The following is a 10,862-nucleotide window of genomic DNA, read 5'->3' as shown; positions in this document are numbered from 1 at the left end:
ACAAACTCTAGGAATAAATTCAACCAAGAGGGTGTTTTAAAGAAAACTTTTTAATTATGTTATCCAGTGACATGCCCGAGCACCAACCCTCGTGTCTTGTCTAAGTGTTATGATTTTTTTTTACTTCGTAGCAAAGCCTGCAAGAACAGTAGAACGCTACAAAACCCTTTGGCAAATTGACACCGCACTTGAGAGTGACGCTGGAATATATTTGGACGTCCTGCACGTCAATCAAAATTTCGCGGCATCCTATTGGTCCTCCCTCACGATATTATCGTTCCATCTTGCGGTCGCGTACTCTGTTGTCCTCATCCGCGAGTTGACGTAGATCCCCTAAATTTGTGGCTGGGCCATTTTGTGTCTCGCTCACGATTTTAGAGCCTTGACATTTTACGGCGCGTCTGTTAAACGCTGCGCATAAACGTAAACTGTCAAAAGCTGCCTGATTTGGATTCTTCTCCTTATTTGAAACCTGACACCGCTGATGTTTCAGCGCCCATGTCCTCCCGTAGGTTGTGCGCTGCGGAGTGATATTCCATTGGAACCGACAATGTGGAGGCTGTGAAAATGTCTACTTGGGAAAAGAAATGATTGCAGTTTCTCCAAGTGAAAGGAAACAGAGTACCGCAAGAGTTATGGTCCGCGTTAAAGACGCGAGGTCGGCTTCATAGCGAAGACAAACAACGAGGCGAGACAACAAAGGAGCGTTTTATATTGTCTTTCCTGCGCTTCATCAAGCCCACGGACCGGGACCACAGGAGAAGGATTCTATCCCTAACTTTGTTTTTCCTCTCTTATATATTGTCGTATCCCTACTCGCTGCTGGATGCTACACTGCTGACTCCAGGTAAATGTGAACGTATTCAAAACAAACTCATTCATGCGAAGCTGGAGTTGTATTGTTACGTTGATTTCTGGGTAATAACTAAGTTTTAAGCGCAGCGATTAAGTTGTTGGAGGGCTACAGCCGGGGAAAAGAAAAGCGGGGTGTTGGATTTTCCTCCCTTCTTTCGGTCTCACCGAGGTCCACTGTGTGGTTACACAGCATTTAGCAGTCCTGGGTGTGATGGAAAACACTTCTTTGTTCACTTCTGTGAGCTATAACGTTATTAGCATATTACCGGAGTGAGTTAGCTCCCCTGGGGTCTCGGCACTTATATGTGGGTTTGCGTTTGAACGCAAGCCGTTGACTTCTTTTTATATCACTCATGTTGCGTTTATGACCAACGCGAGCCTGTTTTACGTTCAGTTACGTTTAATATTCAATTGTGCCCAAAATCGCTGTTAAATAAGCGCATAGTGTAAAAATAACAGCAGAAAATAACTTGGGTATTTTCCCCTTCTCTTCCACCCAGCCTTCTACCGTTATAACCGTCGCTTGCAGCTCTTAATGCAGTACTTTGTAATTCCCACACACTTGTAAACTAGCTACAGTAAAATATAATTGTAATAATAAAAAGTGAAGTGGTTTATTACAATCGATTAATATTCATTAAACTTTTTGTGGACTCAGTCTTTGTGCTCATCTCGATGTGAGAGGGCAGGCAACAGGTTTTTTTTTTGGTTTTTTTCCCCCCCCCCTCAGATCCTTTTAAACGTCCCGCAGCATTTCCAGGCCCGTAGGTGAAGACATTTAAACTCCGGTGAACACTGAACAGCCTGGATCCGTGTTTTCTGACGCCAGCCAGGAGCTCTTGTTTTCTGCAGCTATTTCTGCCATGTAACTTTCCCCCAAACGCCGCTGGCCAAAAGGTGGGGGTGCTCAAGACAAGCGTAATGCAACTTCCATTTGTTAGGAGGGGCTAAGCACTTATCCCCCATTTTGACCTCGGCTTGCTGAGAGACAGAAATTGCTAGATTATGTGCTGTCAGCGTATTGTTCTTTGGTCGCATTCCGCGCATGCACCCCTATTTACAGCCTCTTGGTCGTTACACCGCTGCAGTGTTTATTCATTTTAGACATGCTAATGCAGAGAAAGCAGAGCAGTTACTATACAATGATGACGTTAAGGAGAAGAAAGGGCGAGTGCATAAAATCTCACCCTTTCTCCACAACTTATTAATATTCATCACATCACTTCTTGTTTATCTCCTCCCAAATCCCTCTCTATAATTTGCAACATAAATTGGTTTGTAACCCCAATGACATGCCAAGAGACACAAGTATTTACATACATAATAAGAGCAAGAAATATAGATATTTTGTGTTGTTTTTTTTCCCGTCTGTTGGCTGTAAATGTATCGCTGCAAATGGCCAGAAAAAGTCGTTCAATATCAGATAGGCCACTTCATTACAATAGTTGTATTTGGCACTGTAACCACTCTGCTACCCGTTAGACAATTACTGAATTAAATAATATTGAAGAGCTCATCGAATCAATAGTGGCAAAATAGTTCATAGATCAAAAATAACAATCCTTACTGTGATATATATATATATATATATATGGTTGTCACACTGAGCCTGATTTAGATGCCACTCAAGCAAAGCCTTGAACTCTGATATATATTTCTCTTTTGGGGGGGGAGAGAGGAGGTCAGTAACTAAATACTGACCACCTCCTAATTTAAAGAATCTCCATTTGGTGTGGGATAATCCTGTCCAGATTTTAAAAGTCTTGATTTTGTACACATTTTTTGGAACAGCCAAAAAGCAATAAAAGAGGAGGAAAACTTCTGCATCATGTCATTTCATGATTTCTGGAGCATGCAGCTCACTAAACCTCACTAGTTAAAAATTTTATTTGTTCACAATTGTCCCGGATATTGTTAAACAAAACTGATTGATAAATAATAATAATAATCATTATAATAAATTCATTTGGGGACTGAATGGAGGTTTGTAGGAAGCCTATATGCTGTTCCCTTGTGATTATTTTATTTTAAAACGCAGCTCGTCGGCGAGGCCATAAAAATAAATGAGTTATTCAGGTGGTATTTTTGGAGTCACATCAGTTACGTCTGGAAAGCACAGGAAGTTTAATAGGTCACAAATCTCTAACCGTAATGCGATGATTGTTGTAGCATTCTGCTTTTTCTCTTCCACTCTTTTAGCTAGACAGCTTACAATGAAAGAGTTGCGCCTAACAATCTAAAAGAGAACTTAACTAGGACACTTCATTACATTATTGATTTTTTTTTTGCATAATTAAAAAAATAGTTCATATTCTTAATACAAAAAAAAAAATGTACAAATTTTGTAATATATTTCAGGAAAAGCCACTGAACCAAAGCGATCATGTTTCTCAAATGGTCAAAAGCTCCAATGCAACAATAAACTCAAAACTCTCCATTAGTTAAAACAATTAAGTTCATATTTAATAATTGGTTATGACCTAAGAGAACATCAAAACCCTCTTTTTTTTTCCTCAAACCAAATCCATAATTGTAGTTTTAAAAGATGTTTTTTTTTTTTTTTTTTTAGTCACATGGAACATTTGTGTTGATGTTGGCTGGCCATAAATTGCCACTTTAGGATTCCAGCATGCTGTGTTATCACTCTGTAGACTTCAGTGCACAGAGATGCTAAAAACACAGTTGGGTTTTGATGTGGAGTCAGCACCCAAGTCCAGGGGCTGACTAAAAACCAAATGCAGCGTGGCCTGTGGCTGAACCATGGTTTGATGTGGGCTACTTTTAGAACTGGTTTTACTTTTCTCACTACTTGATCAGAACTCTGACTAAATTGTCGGATGTGAGGGTATAAAGATAGTTCAGTTTAAAGCGGGGATGCAGATATTGGTTAGTTGATTAGTCCGGTATTTGATTGTTTTAGTCCTGAAATAATCAGATAAGATATTTATGATTTCTTATGAAAACAAAACGCCCTTAAACAAACTATGCACAGTGTCCTTTTGTACGTTTAATATGAATATATGTTTTTTTTTTATTATTAAACAGACATAAAGCTAAGATCATTCAAGTAAATAAATTCATATGTTTTTTCTGCCACAAAAAAAATAATTAATTTTTTTGAAATAATTCAAAGATTTATTTGATTTATAAATCTTTGATTTATAAATCAAAGATTTATAAATTTAGTGACTAAAACCAAATCTTATTAACATACATAAATTATTCTGATGGACGAAAGGCCGTGTGAAGCAATACAAACTTTATCCACTCATTTATTAATCATCTTCAGAGGGATTGACTTGTGAGAACTTATTTTTTGTATCTTTTTTTTAACCACAATTAAAAGCTTCCTCATTCATTAAGTAGTTGTGTTTTTTTTTTCTTCCTTAATGTATTTGTGTAAAAGTCAGTTAGCGTAGCAGACCAACTCACATATGGAAATAGCTGTATAAATGGAATTGCTTGTGCGTCAGTTCTTATTTTCTGAGCAGAGACATGGCAACGATTAATCTGTCTTTACTGACATTGTTGTTGTTTGGGGCTGGCCTCACACGTTTGTTTTTAGCCGAGTTTGAAACCAGTTGCTTTAAATGAACTGAATGATTTCTTTTTCTTTTTTTTTTGGCGATCCACCTTTAGCATTTCCAGCTGCGCGGCACAGGGAGAATTCGATCCTCTTTGGGAATTAGTGATAGCAAATAATCGGGCGTTGTTCATCTTTCTTCTAACGAAGCTCGATTTTAATATTCCATTTAAAGATTAAACGACATTTGCTGTTGTCAGCATGGCTGATGTTTTGAAGGAGGAATGCAGCGTTTACACAGCTCTCTACACTAAAATACACAGTGCAGAAAACGGTAATCTTAATCAATGCATTTAATGTAACCAGTATCGAGTTACTGACGCAAAATGACGTCGTGTTGTTTGTGCTTGTCCTTGTAGTCTGTAGCTGAGACTGTAAAGGCCCAGTGAACAGCATCAGAGAATGGCTACAGTGGAAAACGACAAGGAGCTGAGCGACTTGCTGGATTTTAGTGCGGTAAGGCCCCTGCTAAGCCTCATTGTTGCCTTCGTAATCCATTTCATTTTAACAATAAGCACCAAACCTGGTGACGAGTACCTCGAAATGGGAATGAATGAGATTCATTCTCAATGAGGAAGAAATGTGTTTAAGCAGCCATGCTTTTTTTTTTTTTTTATATATATAAAGCTCTGTTTGTCTTGGCTCAACTTATTTATTTATTGTTTTGTCACAAATCATAGCTGAAAGACTCGGGTTGCCCTGTGTTTATTGCAGTTGTTCGCAAAAGCACGTAGGACAGTTTGGATTACGCTCTGATCAACGTTTGCATAAACGTCGAGGGAACATTCAAATGTTTTATTGCCTTGCCGTGGTTTTTACTGATTTATTGCTCTCCTTTCAGATGTTTGAACCTCCAGTTTCGAATGGAAAGAATGGGCCGACTACTCTCGCCAGCAGCCAGTTTGGAGGTCCCGGTAAGAGATAATACACAAAAGAGACGGTTTGTTTGCCTTTCCTTCACCTGTAGTCAGTGGCCGTATTGCTTGGTAATGCTTCTGTGACTTTCTAAAAATAAATCTATTAGAGCCCATCTCCAGTCTCACTACCTCATTTTTACTCTCTTGCTTTCTTTCCAGTTGTAATAGAATAATACATTGTTCCCGTTTCCTTGTTTTAGTTTTCATAAATTGAGAATTCATCATCAGATGCACAAATCCAACCCTCATATTAGCGATTAAAGCATGCATGCAACGTCAATGTTGTCAAATAATAACCAGGACACTCCAAAAATCGGATGGTGGTGCTTTTGTATGTCTGCTGGAGTTTTATATGCCGACCCCAGGCGCCGTTTCCCTGCTCTACCAGACCCAATAGTCGCAGACAAAACAAAGTTCTCTGCTACCATTGTGTTTTTTGGAGGTGCATTAAGTCTTTCAACAAGCATCAGAGAGCAACGCGATATTCAAGGGGAAGATCAAAGACGGCACGTTCGGTTGCTGGGTGGGGTTTTCAGGGGCTCTGTTTCATCTACTCACAAGAAAGCCACTTGTGTTGTTCTTCTGTAAGGATCGGGCGCGCTCTTACAAACGAGGCATGTAGATGTTATCAATCCTAACGGCTTCTCATGAGGCACCTACGGCCCACAGGAACCGTACCAGGGCTCTTTGAGCTATTCGAACAGGTCGCTCCTCATTTCTGCATCTGAAATGCCTGAACTGAGCTTAGCAGGTATTCCTGAGACTCTTGTTCAAGAGTTTGAACAACTTGTTTATTTTTAGTGCTTACCTCAGAGTCGGACCTTTTGCAGCAATAAAATAAGTAAATGCACCCAACAAAAGAAAATTATAAAGTGACTTTTAGCTACTTAGCTCAAATTAGGGAGTTGTTTTAGCAGAGGATATAAGAGGCTCAGCGGAAATCCAGACACCCTAGGCACACACCCCTGGCACTGAAATGAGCTGTGCTGTTTGATGTCTAATATCAAAGCTCCAAACTCTTGATTCCTGATGAGTAATTATGTAACAGTCATTAGTCTTACACACATACTGAATTAAGCGTGGGCTGGTTACTGCTGCCAAGGTATGCCAAGGATTTTTTTTTTTAAAGTTACCCTTTCAAAACCACAAACATTTGTGAAAAGTAAAGTAATTTTTAACATGAAAGTTTAAAAAAATAAAATAAAATCTAAATTAAAAACAGATTCATTAATTTTTCTAAACTGATTCTACATTGTTTTATTATTTATTATGAGATGAATGTCTAATTTCCTTCTTGGTTGGAAAAAAGTTGGATATGGGCCAGAGTTATGAATATTTTTGGGCTTTACTGTGTGGTGATGCCATGAAACTGTCCTACTACGTGAGGTCATCATCATTCCTCATTAGTCTCATACCTGCCCACATGGCACCATGAGAGACACCTGATGGGTTTAAAAGTTTCCATATGGCTCTAAAGTAGAGTCATTTACATGTTTTTTTTCCCCTCACAATTCATATGGTTTAAATGTGAAACTTTACCATGTGTTTTTGTGCTCTTGTTCTGAGCTGTCAGTGATTTTCATATCTGTTCAATCCAGTCCACTGTTTTTCTTTTTCTTTTTTTTTTTTGCGTGTGCTTTCATTTTTTTAGTTCACAAGAAACCGAGACTCCTAACGTGTATTTTTAGGGTGGTATGGGTAGAAATTCTGACTGGCTTGTGATATAAATTTGCATGAAAAGGTTCCTTGTTTCAAGCAGATGTGAAACTGAATTTGAAAAACTCAGGTGGGAAAGTTACATGAAGGTCTGTTGTGTAAAGTCTGACGATCCGCTGCTTATTATTGTAAAAATTGTAAAAAAGAAAAAAGAAAAAAAAGATCCAAACTATCGCTGGAGAACAGTCGAATGTAAGCTGCGTGCGTTTAAAGGATAGTATGTCACATTGTCCTGCACTTAGGAAGTCTCCTGTGACTAACAGGTTTAAAAAGTCAGCCCTGTGTCATTGTACATTGTTCATTATTTCATTAACAGTGTTTTCTCTCTTGAGATCGTATCTGACATCACGCTTTGTGTCTGCGTGACTCACTTTTCCAGGGAAAGGAAGAAGTCGCGCAGACAAACGGAGCGCTCGGTTGTAGTTGGCCTGGGGCAGCGTTCCAGTAAAAACCAGGACATGCCTGCATGTTTGGTCAATATATCTGCCTGCGTTTCGCTCACGAAGTCGGTGACTCAGGCTGTCTGTCTGTTTCCGATAGCTCTGTCTGTGCTGTGTAATTATAGACCAGCCAACCTTAAAGGGGTGTTGCATGCTGGGAGGAAAAGTGCATTGGGGTTCTCGGGAGAATTTTTCTGTTACTCACCCTCTTATTCCTTTTCCTGCTTATAGATATTGTAGCCTGTCTGAGCTGATATTTGTGATTTTGGCATGGCGTTCTGTAGGACTAATGAAACTTAGTATGTTCGAAATCAATATTAGTGTCATGCTTCACTAGCAATCAGCAGTATGGTCTGCTGTAGCTGCTGTAGGAATCAATATTCACTCATTAAACTAAATGAATTGAAGCATTGTAAGAAATCTTGATGTGGAAAGATTTGGTGAAAAGTGTAGGAACATTTTTTAGGTTCAGCTGACTGAGATTCATTCTGCAGTATGCACAGCGCAAGTGTAACCGCAAAGAAGCCAAGAGTAGCTGCAGTTTTTGGACGAAACCTTGGACTATAATCTGATTTGTTCAAATAAAAATTGTAGCTGTGACTGACTCTAGGGTTTTATAATGAGTCCAGTGGCTCATCGTGATAATGTAGATCAACATGTTCCTGACTAAATGTCTTATTGTCTGTGATTTGAATTAAACACGCTTTAAAAAAAACATGCAGTTTTTAATGTCCACTATCCTAATCGGCAGCAAAATGTTCTGCCATTATTGTTGGATTATTTTAGTCTCTTTTTTTTCAAATTGTCCCTGTAGTGTTAAGTAATTTTACTATCTGAATTGTTATTTCACAGTTACACCCTCCTTTAAATGTCTCTGAGTGAAACCATTCACAAGTATGAGCAGATGTAAACACACTTCTTTACGATTTTAACAAGTGTTTTTGTTGTTAATCTAACCCGCCTAATGCTGAGTAGTTAAAATTTCCATACTGAAATTGGGGTTATTGTAGAATTATGACACAAGTCTACTTGCTAAAGAAGTTTTTATTTTTTTAATAAACTTTGCTCTCAAACACTCAAAAAGCGCTATTCACTTGGTTCATCTTGATGTGTTATGGTAAATAGCGTCAGATTGTATTTTATTGAGTCAAAAACTAGGATTAGAGTAAATCTTGGTTGGCGAATGAATTGAATTGTATCTAACTGTTGCTTGTTGTTGATGCATCTTGGGTTGTTGGGGATGCACAAAGTATCGGCATCGACATCGGTATCGGCCGATGTTGATGCCGACAGTAGAACGCCCGATGAGTAGAACGATATTTACTTCCATCTGGTTGCTGTTTATGTGTTTAACTCAAGCAGAGAAAGTTTCAAATCTAAAACATATCAGAAGTTGTTGGTGTTTTTTTTTTGTTTGTTTTTTTTTTTTTTGATTGAAGGTGCTTGCTGATGACAACACGCTAAAATGTCTAACGTGTAAGTTTTGCTTTGATTGACAGGCAGAGCGGCAGTCAGACATGGAGAGGGGACGTGAAATTGCCTCCTTCATCTCTTATTCCGCTGGTGTCGTGTAGCTCACACTTGTCACTGCAATCTAGCTGCTTTTGGCACTATGGAGCCATTATTCTGTTCTACTGCTGATCCTGTCAGGATTCTCGCACCCCCCTGCCCCCCTTAGCTTTTTAATTAGACAACAAAACAAAAATATGAATATTCATAGGGCTCAGCCTCATTAATATGCACAATTATGCAAATACGAGTGCAATTAAACTTCAGATTTCCCCAAGAGATGCTGTGTTGCAGTACGAGAGGAGATTTGAGAGCGAGGGGATTGGGCAGAGATTTCTGCTCCACAAATCTTTAACATCCCTTCCTTAAAGCTGCTCCGGCCAGCGATGGCACATGCCAGCCGTGTGAGTTTGGACGGTGAGCCTCGCGCTAAGGTGAAGGTGTGGGCCTAAGCGTGTGGGAACAAATGGGCTATGAATGAGTGTTGCCATGGAAAAAGCGTAAAGGAGTGGAGTGTGGGAGACCGAGGAATGTCGAGGATGATTCTGGAAGCCTCGTACTGGGTGTTAATTATTCAAACTTCCTACAGCTCAAAATCCAGACTATGTGACAGCGCCGTCACAGTGCTGTCTCGCTCTGTGAGCTTTGAAGTTTCTCAATGTAGGTTGCATTAAGGAGCCTGAAAAACCTGTATCAAAGCAAGTCGTCACTTTTTCAAGTGACACATTTGTTGCAAGACGGGGACATAAATCTGTNTTTTTTTTTTACAGGAAACAGGAAACCAGAAGTCATAACAGGATGCCCCAGGTTTTGATACTGTACCTGATGCGTGGGTGGCTTGCAATGGGGGTAACCCATTTACAAAACCTTTCAGAGCTGATGCTTAAAAGAGGAGAGAGCCCAGGAAAGAGTGGGTGGAGAGGAGGGTGCATAGGTTTGGGGTTAGGAAAATGGAGTTCCACTCTAAATATAGACTTCATTTCTGTCTTGCACTCTGACATAGAACCTCGACGTTACGATGCCTCAGTCTTGTTGTCCTACTTTCAAAAAAAGCAACGAAGCAAATGATCTTTGATGTTCCGTGGAACGCGGTGATATGATCGCTTCCATGTGAACGTGTGCGCCACCTTTCCCCAGGTGTACTGTTGGAGCGTCACACTGAATTTGTGACATAAAACCCTTTTTGTCATAATGAGGTTGATGTGCTGAAGTAGACTTGAACGCTCTTCACCCTGTTGCAAAACCCCCAAGCTGTGCAGCACTCTTGCATCCTTTTGTCAATGAAGCTGCTCTACGACTCTAAGTGCAGCATTTTAGAAAAATAGTTATGTTAATATTTTTGATATTTGCAGAGGCAAATCAGAATAATTCTTAGAATTAAAAAAAATCTTAGAATTAAAAGAAATAAAACAACAAAAACAGTGTGTATATTAGAAGTTTAATGAAAGCTTGACCATGTTGTGAGATTATAACAAGACCTGCTCAGTTAATCACATACAGGTGTGTGTGCCAGAGCTGCATTTGTGCAGTGCATGCCTCATAAATGTTCGTGTGCATGTTTGCAGACCACAAAGTGGATGGCTGGCTTTTCTCGTAAAGGCCGGCACAGATGTCACTTAGGTTTCCCCCCCCTAAAGCAGTTGAGGTTTTCTTTAGAACATGTGTCTGCATCCTGCAACCTTGTTTTCATAATGACAAAAATAGATTTCTTGATATACAACAACACCAGCATGGCCGTTTATGTAGGTTACTGTGGGCGATGCTATACATTTTCCAGCCTTTCTCGCATGATTTCTTTGGATCCTTTGCAAAAGTTATGCTTTGGCTTTCAGAAGACATGTT

General features: G+C 39.5%; 1 long non-coding RNA gene across 1 annotated transcript; it reads left to right on the top strand.

Moving 5' to 3' along the window:
* Window positions 1-309: 309 nt before the first annotated feature.
* On the top strand, window positions 310-5,382 carry LOC103151250 (uncharacterized). Its single transcript, XR_477625.2, has 3 exons — window positions 310-847; window positions 4,798-4,894; window positions 5,280-5,382. It is a non-coding gene; the product is annotated as an uncharacterized LOC103151250 (long non-coding RNA).
* The last annotated feature ends 5,480 nt before the right edge of the window (window positions 5,383-10,862 follow it).

The sequence above is a fragment of the Poecilia formosa genome, unplaced genomic scaffold (assembly GCF_000485575.1).
Source record: "Poecilia formosa unplaced genomic scaffold, Poecilia_formosa-5.1.2 Scaffold275, whole genome shotgun sequence".
Classification (NCBI taxonomy): domain Eukaryota; kingdom Metazoa; phylum Chordata; class Actinopteri; order Cyprinodontiformes; family Poeciliidae; genus Poecilia; species Poecilia formosa.
Note: the sequence above shows the minus strand (reverse complement) of the source record. Positions and strands in the feature narration are given on the sequence as shown.